Source organism: Salvelinus sp. IW2-2015, unplaced genomic scaffold (assembly GCF_002910315.2).
Source record: "Salvelinus sp. IW2-2015 unplaced genomic scaffold, ASM291031v2 Un_scaffold2197, whole genome shotgun sequence".
Classification (NCBI taxonomy): Eukaryota; Metazoa; Chordata; class Actinopteri; order Salmoniformes; family Salmonidae; genus Salvelinus; species Salvelinus sp. IW2-2015.
Window position 1 is genome coordinate 31,851 of NW_019943527.1, and position 17,313 is coordinate 49,163.

Below are 17,313 nucleotides of genomic sequence, written 5' to 3' on the forward strand. Positions count from 1 at the left end.
AAGTGAGGAGGAGGAGGAGGGAGAGAGGATGTGGGAGGAGGGAGGGAGGGAGGAGCGAGCGTAGCGAGCGAGGGAGGGAGGGAGGGAGGGAGGGAGGAGGGAGTGGAGGGAGGGAGTAATCTTGTTTTCAATATAATTAGGCGCACAAAAATAGCGGTATGCAGGCATAAGACCATAAGCTTGCAGACCCTGTGGCTCTTATATTATAAATCTGTTACGATGCGAGCACCAATTGTATCTCACAAGTTGAGCATATTAGGGGGCTGTGTATGGATATTATGAGCGACCTGTGGCTGTGCTCGTATTTATGCGCCTACTAGCAGTAAACGACTTTACATACTAGTGCACACATGTGTGTAAAAACAACTGTTAGGTGGTACTGAAACTAGTCTAACATATGCACATTCCAACATTACATTCTTGTGTGAACACGTCTCTTGAAACACACAGGGTTGATGCACCTCCCAGTCTCTGGTCCATCACACTTGCTTACTAGCGTGTACTTGCTTATGGTTACGTAGACACACAAGCAGACCAGTGAATAGGTCCCCGATCCTCAACTGCCCACATATATCTATTCGCGCGTCTTATTTCCTCCCAACCAAAGGTGAAGAGCAGGCCTTGTAACAGAGGTGATTCTGGGAACACACACTCTTAATTGCATAACCTAAGCCTTAGCCCGTAGACTCTGAAGTACCCAGCTACGCTAGTTGTATGTGCGCGAAATGCACCCAGTTCTCTGTCCCTCAGACGTCCTCCTTGCTCAACACAGTCTTGCTGACGATGGCAGGAGAAGATACTCTTTTGAACGGCCTAGATAAGCCTGCCTGCATTGCAACTCGTACACGACCTCTTGATTCTGTCACTCAGTCATTCTCGCGTGTGAAATTTAGGTTGACTCAATGGATCAGGAGCGACAGATCATTAATGCTCTACGCCTGTCCAGCGGCTGTTAAATACGAGGATAAGGAAAAAGAGGTGAGAGGCAGAGTGCATTGTTGGTCCATCGTCCTCTTACTGTGTCACACATCAATAAACGCGATCCATACAAGTATCCCACTTACACTTCCTTCCATCTCTCCACCCCCACATGTTTTGATTGAATATCTAAGCCAGTATATCAAACATATAACAGCGCTTTCGTATCTTTTCTCGCCTCGTGCTGTGTGATCGCCTACTATCCCAGCGAGTCCTCTTCCCTCTCCTCTTCTCTCTGCCATATACGTATAGCAATCAGATGATTTGTACACACGGAGTTCTTCTGCTTCTACGAATACTCTAAGTTAGATTTGATAAACATGAATCCTCAGATCGTATCATAAGTTCTAGTGGCGCTGCCATTGTATATCAACCTGCGCGCCGTTGAGTGGATCTGTCTTCCTGCCCAAGCGAGTGAGTGTGCTTTCTTCGAGCTGTGTGTGCATCTCATACAACGTGTGATGTGAGATGAAACTCCAGCGAGTAGTTGCGCGAGCAGCCTATCCGGTTCTTTCCAGCGTGCGCTGATGACCCAGCTAAAAGACTACATCTATACATGATTGCAGCAACGGCGGAGCCTTCTTCTGCAAATCGTCTATAAAACGGCATAAATAACAGTTGGCATAACGAACCCGCGTTCTATGGCTAGAAATGTATAGGTTATTTGAGAAGATACGCCGGACGGTACAGACGGATCTACGTCTATCGTTTACAACGAGTCGTGGTATCGTCGGACTTGATATGTCGTCGACAAACAGCAGGCCCATGTCCAGGTGTGATTCTCGTATCTCTCAACCTGTGTTAGTGTGCCTTTACGTTATTAAAGATTCTAATATAAGAAGCGCCCACTCGCACATCTGAAGCTATCTTTGTTGCATGCTGCACCGCCCCCCCCCCCTGCCCCCCCCCTTTGAGGTACACTATCAATTGTAAGTAACATGAAAGGAAAAGACGTATAGTACCTGTTAAGAGATGTCTTCAAGAATAATAAAATCGTTCACATTTCATCGAGTGGTTGTAGAAGATTACAGTGGGGCTGGAAACAGGAATGTTTTAAATACGAATAGAAGGATGGCTGAGTGAGGCAGAGTAGCCTAAGATCAGCGCAAGGAGCCTATGTGCGCTCTCTATATAGACATTAGCAGAGAGGCGAACGGTTTAGGAATAGTATGAGACGCATATGGAACCGAAGAGGATGCGTCGCATACTAGTCTCTCCTGTATGCGAGGAAGGTATCAGCCGGCCCGATCATACTTCTTGAACATTTAACATATGAAGAGATAATATAGATCAAGACAACACAGCTGTATGCAATGTGCGGGCTCAGCAGACTGAGCGTAAACCGGTGTTTTTATACGTGATATCCCACTATCTCTCTCACAAGACGGATATCACAGCAATCGTATGAGCTAGCATTTATATCTCCCTTTAGGCGAAATACTCCAGTTTCTCTCTGAAGCCCGATGCTTACAGTAGATCAGAACTGGCGGCACAGACTTAACTACACACAGGATTAATGGTTGATCTTCGACTACACACAGGATAATTTGGTGATTCCTTCACTACACACAGGATTAATGCGTCATCCTTCAACTACACACAGCGAAATAATGCCGTGATCCTTCACTACACACAGGATTAATTGGTGATCTTCACCTACAAACGACAGGATTAAATGCCGTAGCATCCTTCACTACACACAGGATTAATTGGTGATCTTCACATCACACAGGATTAATTTGGATGATCTACTAAATGTTTTGTTAATTAAATGTATTATGTTGTATCCTTAACGTTCACAAAAATACACTACAGGATTAATTCTGCCGTCTTGCATCCTTCACATCACCCACAGAGAATTAATTGGTATCTCTTCTACTACACACAGGCGCATTAATATCTGGTGATCCTTCACTAACAACTACAGGATTCATATAACACTTTGTAAAAAAAAAAACACAAAAAAAACTAAAAAAAAAACAAAAAATTCCAAAAAAATGGGTGATCCTTCACGTACACACAGGCATTCATTGGTGATCCATCACTACACCACAGGATCTTGGTGATACGCGTGATCTACTACACACTAGCATTAATCTGCGTGACTCTCCTTCAGTCCTACCATCACAGGATTAATGCGTGATCCTTCACTACACACAGCGATTAATGGCGATCCTTCACTGAACACACAGGATTTAATTGGCTGCATCCTTCACATCACAGAGCCCAAGCGCACCCATGATGACTCTGCCCATTGAGACCATGCGCTGCTCCTAGATGACGCCATTAGTATAGCGTAATTACACTAGTCTTGTGCCATTCGCTCTGCGAGTGTCTTTCTCCATTTACGGCCTATGCTTAATTACAAACCTTTAGATTCATCGCTGGAGGCAAAGTGACTGCCAAGAAGTGAGACATAGAGACAGAAGCAGTGAGTTTCAGGAGCAGACAGGGCGCGTCCAGCGCCAGCAATTGCAAGAATAGGCTCTTACCTGTGCGCTACGCCCTTCCCAGTCTGTTTGTGTATCACCGTCTAGTGATTAGTAATGAGACGGCACTCTGTTCGATTAGACTCGGGCATATGCGTCATTTTGTTAGCGCTAGAATATTGAACATAGACATTATGTGACAATTGTGTGCAAGAGTAAACATGGCTGATTATGTAAAAAGTATTTGCAAACAACAAGACTTCCTTCGTAATGGAAAATGTTCGCTCGTTTGAGTGGTGATATGAATCTACAAGCCTTTCTTAGCGTCTTCTCAGCGCCAAGGCGCTCTAGTGACTCCCCTATGTCCATATGAACAGGACTGCCACTTACCTGTGCTTGTAGCGCAAAATATGATTTAAGCCAAATTATAGCAACGCGAAACTAATACAAACGTGTTATGCACATTATCATTAAATTTTAATTGTACTGCCCACCATTTGCTCATAACACAAAAAACAAAACTAATTGGCAGTCGTATTCAGGACTTTTCTCTAAAAAAACATCTTTTGATGCGCCAATAATTACTTTTTCCCCACCTGGAAAATGACTTGCATTTCTATGCTACAAAAACAAAGACCTTAAGACAGAAGACACTGTGAAAAGGTGCCTTATGGTGTCGAGTCTGTGACTGTGCCGACCACATATTACTTGCTGTTAGTCGCTGGACAAGTTATGACTGAAGACTCAAATGAACAAGTGTGAGAGCTAGTCACGCATGAGCACGTAATGACTGACACATCTTTGTATTAATGGCTAACAAATACGCCTTTCTATACAGCTCGCGAAGCACAGAGTGAACTATGTCAGCGGGTCTGTCAAAGCTAAGTCAGGGTGTATGAACACTGCACACCAAACCCACGGTAGTCAGAGCGCAACACATAACGCATACTGCTAAATTACTTGCAAATGCACGACGCGTACACCATTTTTACCACATGTACTCTTACTCTTTATCAGAAAAGCTCTTGTGCATAAACATCCATTTTTTTGTGAAGTCCTATCGGAAACAGAAACGACAGCCTGCTCTTCTTCAAACATATACTCCTTACCAACACAACATCCAACACAAGGCCCCAAAAAAGACGGAGAACAATATCAGGATACGAATTCATTCTGTAGTACTGCTCCATTAGTCTAGCTCTCTCTCCCGTTCATTCACCCTCACTCAGGTCCTGTGTATGCTATGAAGAGACAGAATTCTTACCAGTCCTAGAGTGCGCGCTAAAGTCCAGCCAGGGCGCCCCAATGTCTAGGCCTATGGATGCCAATCGTAGGGCTGCAAAATACAAGAAGCATTACTTAATTAATCATTCAAGCGTTTCAGCTCTATTCTGCGAACCCAAATTACAATAAGGGCCAGCACTAGCAACTTTCTACGAGCGCGCGTGCTACGATCTCAAGTTGAATGTTCCCCTATGCTTGATACATTTGTAATCTGTGGTACCGAGCGAACTTATGACGCAACGCCATCATCTAATCTTGTATACAAGTTCAAAACAGGTACCTTTTATACTCCTTCTATAAGATTTATCTCAAATCACTTAATCCTTCTGTGAGCCCGATAAACCGTGGAGTCTCTAGTAGACCAGCGAGTAACCTAACATGGTTCTCTCCTTCTGAACGTGGTTCCGTGAAGTATGAGGAAGGAGAGACCACAGGCCCTAACAACGTGAAAGTCAACCCAAACAGTTGACGATTAATTAGTCAGCTCCTAGCTTATCCAGTGATTCCCCTCTGTCTCTGTCTTTCCAGGGAGACCTGAGTGAGTCTAAATCACACTGCATGGTACTCCTGTGCGTCATCATACTTTCCCTTGCGAACCATCATATATGAGTATCACACTCGGTCTCGAACGGTGGCCTATCTCTAGAAGAAAAGCTCACGTCACTATCACAGAACCGTTACTTTCCATAAGGCGCCCAAAAGCTCTCCATACAATCTACATGGCTTCTCGTCCCTTGTATACTATTCTGAGCTGGATTAGTATTGAGCTCTGCAGTAGATGACAAACCACTCCAAGCAACAGCCAATATTTCAGACGTGAGCCTCCAGAACTTACTCTTCCCAACATAGGCTAGCGGCTCTAGTGGTCTATTATTATGTATCAGAACACACATGTGCAATAACTAAATAACATGTCCTTGCGCACAGATCAGTAACGGAGAGAAAGCAATAAACTTGTTAACCGCCTGCCAGAGTTAACGGCGCTCTGCCCTATTCCTGCTAATCTATTAGCCCAGCACCATTGTGTCTCTTTCGTACTGTCACCTGCAGAAGTGAGAAAAATAGCATTTATTTGCAAACTCAGCCCACCTGAAACGACGGCTGGGTTGTAAAATATTCTAGTCCTTTACTTCTCTAGTCCTTTACTTCTCTAGTCCTTTACTTCTCTAGTCCTTTACTTCTCTAGTCCTTTACTTCTCTAGTCCTTTACTTATCTAATCCTTTCTTTATCTAGTCCTTTCTTTTATTAATCCCTCTCTACATTCTCTCCTTCTTTTACTCCACCTCTCTCTTTCTTACTGTCTCGCTGTGTGAGTACCTCCACTCGTTCCATCCTCTTTCCTTCTCTCTTGTTATGTTACGTCATGTCATGTCATGTCATGTCATGTCATGACCTTCAGGCCAAGTGTAAGCTGAATTGTCTTTTCTATATTTACATAGTCTTTCTTTTACCTCTTATCTTTATCCCACTCTTCCTCTCTTCCTATCCCCCGTCTCCCTCTCAATTCAATTTCAATTTAAGGTCTTTATTGGCATGGGAAACATATGTTAACATTGCCAAAGCAAGTGACATATGTCTACATACAGTGTAGACATATGCAAATAGTTAAAGTACAAAAGGGAAGATGAATAAACATAAATATGGCTTGTATTTACAATGTTCTTCACTGGTTGCCCTTTTCTTGTGGCAACAGGTCACAAATCTTGCTGCTGTGATGGAACACTGTGGTCTTTCACCCAGTAGATATGGGAGTTTATCAAAATTGGGTTTGTTTTCAAATTTGTTTTCGTACTCTCTGTTTAGGGCCAAATAGCATTATAGTTGGCTCTGTTTTTTGTTAATTCATTCCAATGTGTCACATAGTACAATTTTTGTTTTGTCATGATTTGGTTGGGTCTAATTGTGTTGCTGTCCTGGGGCTATGTGGGATCTGTTTGTGAACAGAGCCCCAGGACCAGCTTGCTTAGGGGACTCTTCTCCAGGTTCATTTCTCTGTAGGTGATGGCTTTGTTATGGAAGGTTTGGGAATCACTTCCTTTTAGGTGGTTGCAGAATTTAACGGCTTTGATGAAATTTGATAATTTGCGGGTATCTGCCTTATTCTGCGCTGCACGCATTATTTGGTGTTTTTGCAGAATTCTGCATGCAGTCTCAATTTGGTGTTTGTCCCATTTTGTGAATTCTTGGTTGATGAACGGACCCCAGACCTCACAACCATAAAGGGCAATGGTTTATATTACTGATTCAAGTATTTTTTGTCAGAACCAAATTAGTATGCCAAATTCTTTGATGGCATAGAATGCCCTTCTTGCCTTGTCTCTCAGATCATCCACAGCTTTGTGGAAGTTACCTGTGGTGCTGATGTTTAGGCCGAGGTATGTATCGTTTTTTGTGTGCTCTAGGGCAAAGGTGTCTAGATGGAATTTGTATTTGTGGTCCTGGCGACTGGACCTTTTTTGGAACACCATTATTTTTTGTCTTACTGAGATTTACTGTCAGGGCCCAGGTCTGGCAGAAGCTGTGCAGAAGATCTAGGTACTGCTGTAGACCCTCCTTGGTTGGGGACAGATCTAGGTGCTGCTGTAGGCCCTCCTTGGTTGGAGACAGATCTAGGTGCTGCTGAAGGCCCTCCTTGGTTGGGGACAGATCTAGGTGGCTGCTGTGTCATGACACTCCCTTGTTCTGGAGCCAGATAGTCGACAGATCATTCGCAAACAGATAGTACATTTGACATCGTTCTATAGCTATAGGGTGACATGCCTGGGGTGCTGCAGAGACTGTTCTAGTTAGCCCGCGCTTATCGCGTAGATACATGTTGAAGTCAGAAGTTTATCATATACAGTCTGTAACCAAATACATTTAAACTCAGTTTATCACATTCTGAGATTTAATCTCTAGTAAAAATTCCCTGTCTTAGGTCAGATAGGATCACCACTTTATTTGAAGAATGTGAAATGCCAGAATAATGTAAGAGAATAATTTATTTCAGCTTTAATTCCTTCCATCACTTTCCTGGTTCAGAAGTTTACATACACTCAATTAGTATTTGGTAGCATTGCCTTTAAATTGTTTAACTTGGGTCAAACGTTTCGGGTAGCCTTCCATAAGCTTCCACATAAGTTGGGTGATTTTGGCCCATTCCTCCTGACAGAGCTGGTGTAACTGAGTCAGGTTTGTAGGCCTCAGTGCTCGCACACGCATTTTAGTTCTGCCCACAAATTTTCTATGGGATTGAGGTCAGGGCTTTGTGATGGCAACTCCAATACCTTTACTTTGTTGTCTTTAAGCCATTTTGCCACAATCTGTGAAGTGTGCTGTGAGTCATTGTCCATTTGGACAACCCATTTGCGACCAAGCTTTAACTTCCTGACTGATGTTTTGAGATGTTCCTTCATATATATCCACAATTTTCATTCCTCATGGTGTCATCTATTTAAGTGCACCGTCCCTCCTGCAGCAAAAGCACCCCCCACAACATGATGCTGCCACCCCGTGCTTCACGGTTGGGATGGTGTTCTTTGGCTTGCAAGCTCACCCTTTTTCCTCCAAACATAACGATGGTCATTATGGCCAAACAGTTCTATTTTTGTTTCATCAGACCAGAGGACTTTTCTCCAAAAAGTACGATCTTTGTCTCCATGTGCTGTTGCAAACCGTAGTCTGGCTTTTTTATGGCGGTTTTGAGCAGTGGCTTCTTCCTTGCTGAGCAGCCTTCCAAGTTATGTCGATATAGGACTCGTTTTACTGTGGATATATGTAGATACTTTGTACCTGTTTCCTCCTGCATCTTCACAATTGTCCTTTGCTGTTGTTCTGGTACTTGCCAGTTCACTTGCCTTACTCCGCACCAAAGTGACTTCATCTCTAGAGATCAGACCGCACTCGTTCCTGATGCGGCTACATGACCGCGTCTATCGTGGTTCCGATGGTGTTTTATACTGCGTACTATTTGTTTGTTACAGCATCGAACGGGTGTACCTTCGGCAGGTTTGGCAAATTGTCCCAAGGATAATCCAGCACTGTGGAGTCTACACTGTTTTCTTGAGTTTGGCGTGTTTTCTTTTGATTTTCCATTGATGGTCATATGCACAGAGCACTGATTGTGAAGGTAGGCCCCTTGTAATTACTGTCACAGGTACAGCATCCAATTGACTCAACAATTGTCAATTAGCAATCAGAGCTTTCTATTCATGCACAGATTTCTTCTTGGATATTTTCAATGTTCTGTTTAAAGGCAGAGTCAACTTAGTGTATGCTAAACTTCTGACCCACTGAATTGTGATGACAGTGAGATTATATAGTAAATATATTCTGTCTGTAATACAATTTCTGGTATAAAATTCACTCGTGTCATCACATAATGTAGTATGTCCTAACCGCTGCCAAATCTTTAGTTTGTAAACAAGAAAGTGGTCTGAAAATAACACAGTTTACACCTTTTGTCAATGGAGGGAGCTGTTACGCATTATTCCTTTTTTTTTACATTTCCAATTAACTGCCTCGTACTCCAATTCTTGATCCGACCATTTGGATAGTTATTCGTTACTTTTCGGATTGAAAACAGTCTATCTGTTTCTATATGGAGTTAGAAATTTGTCTCTGAAGTGGTTACAGAACAATTTCTATCATCGCACTTTTTTCCATGACAGGGTTCAGAATTTCAGAAATTGTTTACCTCTTCTGATCTGGCGGTCTGTTTATAAGTGCCTACACGTTGAATCGCTATGAAGAAACCTGACACTGCTTACGTCTTCCTCTGGACAGTGTCTCGTCGCTCACACGTTTTCAATGAATCGATGGACGTTCACAGCCTATTATAAATGACAAAATCGTACAGCAGAACCGCGCCCTTCCATCGTGGCGCCTCAAGTCGTGACAGCCATCGGTACCTGTCTCGTTCTCACACAGTCGTTTCTTAACCTAGCAAATATTTCTCCCGGTCATGTTTTCAGTTCGTTATAAGTTGTTAAAATACATCATAATAGTATGTAGCAATTTGAACCGTGTTTATACCTCAATTTATATCCGTTTGTAGTTCGCGATTCTGAGGAATTTCATTTGTTCGTGCACTCGTTGAAAGGTTTGGACTCGCTTTCTTAGGGGTGATCGTTGTCGTCTGTGTACGATTGGACATCTTCGAAGGACAAGGCCAGTCTACGACCATAAAGCGTTTATCTAACATAGAAGGATACATTGCCCGCAAGATATTGACTGGATAGATCAGCCCAGTAGCCAACTAGTTTAATATGATACTTCAGTGTATTTCGTCGATATATTTAATACGCATTAGTATCGTCCTCTATTTTTGTTGTGTATACGTTCACTTGGGTCCACCCGTCATTGTAAAAGTAAAGTCGTAATTTTAAAAAAATGTAAAATCAGCGGTTGTCATTATAGAACTAATTTGTCTTTCTGGATTCCTGTCAACCCTGTATTTTTAGTCAAGTATATGATTAGCTTTTAATTAACTAGATCACTCTGATAGATGACGTCAGACATATTTGAGGCTTGATTTCCTAAGTATTTTCATTGTTGTAACCACGGTTTTGTATTGGCTAAAATATCACCTTTTCGAACAAGCTGGTATATGTATGTTGTAAAATGATTGTTACAGGGATAGTTCAGTCTTGAAGGATTCTTGAGAATGGTTAGTGAAAAAATAATATCTTTTTGGCGGTGGTTACGTATAGCGCTCTTTGGCATGGAATCGATGCTCGTGTAACGTTGGAACATGTAGTATGCTAACTTATATCGATTTTTATGTGTGTTTTCGCTGAAAAAGCTTAGAAAAATCTGAAATATGGTCTGAATCACAAAGAACTCGGGGTCTTTCCATTGGCTATGCTTTGTCTATTTTTATGAAATGTTTTATGATGAGTAAATTGGTCATACACGTTGTCTGATCTAGTAATTTCTAGTGTGTTGATGTTCGGGTCAATTGTTAAACTGTGATTTCTACCTGAAATACTTGCACTTTTTTCTAACAAAAACCACATCCTTATACCATGAATTATGTATCAGACTGTCATCTGATGGCTTTTTTTATAGGTTATTGGCTATCATATCTTAGTTGAGGCCGACATTTGGTGATAGCACCATGAAGGAGTAAGAAACTGAATGGGAGTTTAGAATAGTGGTGTATTTTGCTAACGTGGTTTTAGCTAATAGATTTACATTATTTTGTCGTTCCTGTAAACATTTTAAAAAAATTTGAAATGGTGGCTTTATTCACTAAGATCTGTATCTTCATGCTGTGTCTTTGGACCTTGTGATTTAATGATATTTAGATGCTACTATCTACTTCTGAAGCCTATGCTTCTATGCTAATGCAGTGTGTGGGGCGGGTGGGGCGGTGCTCCGGATCCGGCGTTTCTGAGGCAGTAAACAGTTAATTACTCCAACCTAAGTGTATGTAAACTTCCGACTTCAACTGTATATATATTGAAGAGGGTGGGGCTTTTGCCACGGCCATGTGGAAAGAAATGTGTGTGTTTTTTGCCAATTTTAAACCGCACACGTGTTGTTTGTGTACATGGATTCTATAATGTCGTATGTTTTTTCCCCTACACCACTTTACATCAATTGTATAGCAGACCATCATGCCAAATGGGTCAATTTTTTTTAACTTTACTTACTTTTTTGAAATCAACAAAGCTGAGAAGACTATCTTTGTTTTGGTTTGTTTGTCAATTAGGGTGTGCAGGGTGAAAACGTGGTCTGTCGTACAGTAATTTGGTAAAAAGCAATTTGACTTTGCTCAGTACATTGTTTTCACTGAGTCTGCTATTAATGATAATGCGAGGATTTTCCCAAGGTTGCTGTTGTCACATTATTGGCATGATAACTCATTATCATAAAAGTCATATCCAAAAGAACATCAGCGTCTTAAAGCTGATTAAAGCAATAACAATCCTGCTCTCTTTCTCTCTCCCTCTTTCTACCCCTTACTCTCTCACCCTCTCTCTGCCTCTCTCTTCCCCTCTCCCTTTCTCCCCCCCCCCCACCTACCTCTCTCCGATCCTTCCCCTCCGTCCCTCTCCTCTCTCCATAGTGAGTACCGTTGTAGGTTCACCAACACAGACACCATGTTGTTCTGTATGAGGGTGATGGTGGGAGTGATCATTCTGTACGACCATGTCCACCCTGTGGAGCCTTCGCCAAGACCTCCAAAATAGACGTAAGACACACACACACACACACACAAAACTACACACACACACAAACATCCATGTTTCTACTCGTATACTGCATTAAAATGCTGCTTCTATCTGACCACACAAGATGTCCTCCTGTAGGGTGATGACCTTCTCTCTAAAGCTGTGCGCATCTTTGGTTTGTGTGTGTGTGTGTGTGTGTGTGTGTGTGTGTGTGTGTGTGTGTGTGTGTTGTGTGTGTGTGTGTGGTTGTGTGTGTGTGTGTGTGTGTGTGTGTGTGTGTGTGTGTGTGTGTGTGTGTGTGTGTGTGTGTGTGTACAGATGAAGGGCTGCATCAAGGTGCTGAAAGAGCAGCCTTCCAACAGTGGTGGAGGAACTACTGAACCGCACTGAGGTGAGGAGACATTGAGGGAGAGAGAGAGAGAGGAAGAGACAGAGGCAGAGAGTAGACAGAGAGACACAGACACAGAGAGAGAGAGAGTGTAGAGTGTATGTACATATACTCATCTCATGTGTCTTTCTCTCCTCCTGTCCTCTCCTCCTTCTCTCCTCCCATCCTCTCCTCCTCCTCTACTCCACTCCAGGTATACGACCCGACATCTAAACGACGACAGCACCTCCAAACAAATCAGGGCACTTCTCCAATGAGAGTGAGAGGAGAGAGGGAAGGAAGATGAGAGAGAGAGAGAACACGGAGGGAGATGAAGAACGAGGGAGAACAAACTGTGGTGTGCTGAATCCCGTTTGTTTACAAGAATGAAAAGCAAAATGATCCGGTCTGATAAGAAGAGCTGATGAAAAGAACAAGTCTATGTATTGTTCATCATTCTGTCTCCCATTTTGTAAAAAAGAAAATGAAGGAAGAGAAACTATAGAGATATATATTAAAGAGAAAAATAGCGAAACAAAAAAAACTAAAGTGTTACAAGATGGAAACAAGACTAAAGAAGAAGAACAACAAGGAAAAAGCTATATTAATAAGACTAAAGAAGAAGAACAACAAGGAAAAAGCTATATTAATAAGACTAAAGAAGAAGAACAACAAGGAAAAAGCTATATTAGAAAATCTACAGTCAGGAAACAAAACTCAAACAAAAAAACAGAAAATAAACAGAAAAATATGAATATTCCGTACAACAACGTTAGTCTGAAAAATATTTTTGCACTGGTGTAGAATATAAACAACGCTGTCTGTCAGTCTCTAAGTAACCGCTGTAAAGATTTAAACCAGGCTCCATTACAAACATTAAAGAATGAGACTGGGATTGAACAAAACGGCCTGATTCCAAACCAATAGCTTGTCCCTTTCCAAAAGTTCTGACTCCTCCAATCTAAAAGGACTTGGAGTTGTATGGCACCAACACTTCTTAACTTACAGAAGGCTGATGGGTGATTTAACCTTATAACTGATACAAATCCAAACAATCTGTCAGGTAGTCAACAAGGTCTTAGGGTTCGGGGTGAGGTATTGGTTTGGGACTGGGCACCTGTGTAGATTAGGCTCAGTCTCTGCATTGAGGGTCCCATCCCAATCGTCTGAAGGGGCTTCCTCCACTCCTCACCCTCTCCTTCGTCTGCACTGAACTGAAAACGCAGGTGTTAAGTAAAGGCAATGTGATGGATACAAACCAGAAATGAGCTCTCACTTTGTTCAGCTCTTTCACATCGTTGCAGATGAAGGAAAGACAGAAAGGAGACATGGAGGGAAACCTATTTTAGTGTATTGAGATGCACCCAGACACTCCATTTTGATTTCCTCATCATACAACCACTCCTATTGATCCTAACCCATAACCCACCCCACTTCCCATCCACTTGCATCGTAACCATGGGAGCTGTGGGTGTTCTAAGCACTAGTATGTCATGTTATGCCGTAAATGGAGTTTGTGAAGAACTCTGGTGATTCAGACCTCTGTATGGTGCCAAAACGTTTTATTATCCACATAAAAGCTCACACAACTTTTCATACAACAAGTGCCAAAGCTACTGCAACATCAGAAGGTGAGGATTGGGTTAAGGCGATAGTGACTACAAGCCCTGTAAAACTGCTTGATATCTATCTTTAGGGGGTTAAGGAGATACTGACTACAAGCCCTGTAAAACTGCTTGATATCTATCTTTAGGGGGTTAAGGAGATACTGACTACAAGCCTTGTAACACTGCTTGATATCTATCTTTAGGGGGTTAAGGAGATAGTGACTGACTACAAGCCTTGTAACACTGCTTGATATCCATCTTTAGGGGGTTAAGGAGATAGTGACTGACTACTAGCCTTGTAAACAAACTGCTTGATATCATCTTTAGGGGTAAGGAGATAGTGACTGACTACTAGCCCTTGTAAAACTGCTTGATATCCTCTTTAGGGGGTTAAGGAGTACTGACTACAAGCCTTGTAACACTGCTTGGATATCTATCTTATAGGGGGTTAAGGAGATAGTGACTGACTACAAGCCTTGTAACACTGCTTGATATCCATCTTTAGGGGGTTTAAGGAGATAGTGACTGACTACTAGCCTTGTAACACTGCTTGATATCTATCTTTAGGGGGTTAAGGAGATAGTGACTGACTACTAGCCTTGTAAAACTGCTTGATATCCATCTTTTAGGGGGGTTAAGGAGATACTGACTACAAGCCCTGCTAACTGCTTGATATCCATCTTTAGGGGGTTAAGGAGATAGTGACTGACTACTAGCCTTGTAAAACACTGCTTGATATCCATCTTTAGGGGGTTAAGGAGTAGTTGACTGACTTACTAGCCTTGTAAACTGCTTGATACCATCTTTAGGGGGTTACGGAGTAGTGACTGACTACTAAGCCTTGTAAAAACCGCTTTTTGATATCCATCTTTAGGGGGTTAAGGAGATAGTGACTGACTACTAGCTTGTAAAACCGCTTGATAATCCATCTTTAGGGGGTTAAGGAGATACTGACTATGAACTACTAGCCTTGTAAAACTGCTTGATATCCATCTTTAGGGGATTCGAAAAGATCCAGGACATCAAAGTCTACTGCTCCAATCCCAACATAGCTAACCAGCCATCAGTAAAAGCATTCTGCTACATTGTGAAGGAAAACATCTGGGATGTTTTGGGCAGGGGCGCAACTTCCACTGGGGAGGGGGGGGTTACGGGACATGTTGGATTATCTCGTTGGTTATTACTGCACTGTCGGAAACTAGAAGCACAGGCATTTCGCTACACTCGCATTAACATCTGCTAACCATGTTGTAATGTGACCAATAACATTTTCATTTGATGTGCCACCCACATTCTGAATTGTATTTTTATCCCCCCCCAGTTTTTATCATTGGAAATGTGATAAAAATGAGCAAATGTGTGTGCTTTAGGACCATGTGGATGCGCCTCCGAGTGGTTGGGTAGGCTTGTTTGGAGTGTTTATCCAACTGGATAAAAAATAAATTATTATTATGTCCCCCCCCCACTTCTAAACCAAAGTTGGCGCCCCTGGTTTTGGGGATATTCTATCTATCTTTAGGGGGTTATTTAAGGAGATATTGACCATAAGCATTTCGCTACACTCGAGTTAACTAACCATGTGTATGTGACAAATAACATTAGATTTGAAACATAAAGAGAAGGGAGAGACAAGCCTATCAGGGAGGGACTAAGGCAACATCATAATAAGAGGATAAATACACGACAGAGACAGACACACACACACACACACACCACACATCACACACACACACACACACACAACACACACCAACACAGAGAGAGAGAGTCATTAGAGATCACTCAGAGATTCGCAGTGTAAATAAGTGAGGCTGGCTGAGTATTTTCTCATCAGGCTTCTACAAGGCCAGCTCGGGTCCTCCAGGATAAAATACAACAACAACACAACAATAGCAAGCGTGCTTATGATCCACTAGAGAGTTCTTCTTTTAGTAATGAGGCAAATAAAGACTTAAATCACTGAATAAGTGGGTATTTGAAAATAAAGAATTTCAAAAGGAGATTTTTAAAAAGGCAGTGTTGTACTTTCCATGTCTATAGACCTGAGTCTAACTTCATTTGACTCCATAATATATTTTCTATACAGGGGTATGTGGTAACAAGCATATTCTGTATAAATATATAGATGGCATGTTGTAAAAGTTCTGACATAAAATGTGTACATAAAAGGTGTTTTTATTCCTTTTAATTGGGTATGTGTTGTCTCTCTCAGAAATACCATGGCTTGGCTTGGACCATTGGACTTGCTGTAGTGAGTCATATCTTTCAAAAAAAAATCTAACTTCATCTAGAGGGGGGGGGGACACTAAAGGGGCTTCATCTAGGAGGGGGGGGGGGGGGGGGACTAAAGGGGCTTCATCTAGAGGAGGGGAGGGGACTAAAGGGGCTTCATCTAGGAGGGGGGGGGGGACTAAAGGGCTTCATCTAGGAGGGGGGAGGGACTAAAGGGGCTTCATCTGGGAGGGGGAGGACTAAAGGGGAGCTGTCCATTTGCTTGTTATTTTGTACATTTTGTGCATCAATAAAAACGTGTAATTTATTACATTCAACCAATGACGTGTGGTGTCTCTGTGGTCTTAACAGGATGACCTTATTTGACCTTTGAAGTTCAACAGAAGGACAACAGAGTTCCACTGTGGATCAAATGAAAGTCGCACCCTATTCCCTACATAGTGCACTACTTTAGACCAGAGCCTATGGCACCACTATTCCCTACATAGTGCACTACTTAGACCAGAGCCCTATGGCACCCTATTCCCTACATAGTGCAACTACTTTAGACGCAGAGCCCTATGGCACCCTATTCCTACATAGTGCACTACTTTAGACGAGTAGGGCACCCTATTCCGAACTAGGCACTCTTTAGACAGAGCCTATGGCACCCTATTCCCTACATAGTGCACTACTTTAGACCAGAGCCCTATGGCACCCTATTCCCTATATTTAGTACCTATTCCCTATATTCAGTACCTATTCCCTATATACAGTACCTATTCCCTATATAGAGTGCTGGTACATCGCTGCTGACTGTCGACAAGGCTGCTGAAACTGTGTCGACTAATCGCGTGCTGGAACTGGTCGACAACGCTGCTGACTGGTCGTCATCGCTGCTGACTGGTCGACATCGCTGCTGACTGTCGTCATCAGCTGCTTGAACTGGTCACCATCGCTGCTGACTGGTCGACACGCTGCTGACTGGTCGCACGTGCTGACCTGGTCGACATCGCTGCTGACTGGTCGTGCTGCTGACTGCTATGGGTCCATCACGCTGCTTGACTGGTCGTCATCGCTGCTGACGTGGTCGACATCGCTGCTGACTGGTCGTCATCGCGCTGACTGGCGTCAACTGCGCTGCTGACTGGTCAACGCGCGCTCGTCTTGGTCGGGCGTTGGCCATGAGAGCACTATTGAACGGAGAAACGATGAGTCAGACATTCGTCTGGCAGGCCTCCAACTGAGCAAAAGGGAAAGATTTGGCACTATGCCATTA

General features: G+C 42.7%; 2 long non-coding RNA genes across 2 annotated transcripts in view; one reads left to right on the top strand and one right to left on the bottom strand.

Moving 5' to 3' along the window:
• Positions 1-13,273, top strand: part of LOC112073247 (uncharacterized) — a 13,501-nt gene extending 228 nt beyond the window's left edge. Inside the window, exons 2-4 of the long non-coding RNA XR_011476499.1 lie at positions 11,744-11,869; positions 12,168-12,240; positions 12,431-13,273. This is a non-coding gene — a long non-coding RNA (uncharacterized lncRNA). The remainder of the gene's footprint in view (positions 1-11,743; positions 11,870-12,167; positions 12,241-12,430) is intronic.
• A 748-nt stretch (positions 13,274-14,021) lies between these two features.
• On the bottom strand, positions 14,022-14,864 carry LOC139025061 (uncharacterized). The gene is made up of 3 exons (XR_011476500.1): positions 14,789-14,864; positions 14,295-14,532; positions 14,022-14,110 (listed from the first exon to the last, which is right to left on the bottom strand). It is a non-coding gene; the product is annotated as an uncharacterized lncRNA (long non-coding RNA).
• Between the last annotated feature and the right edge of the window lie 2,449 nt (positions 14,865-17,313).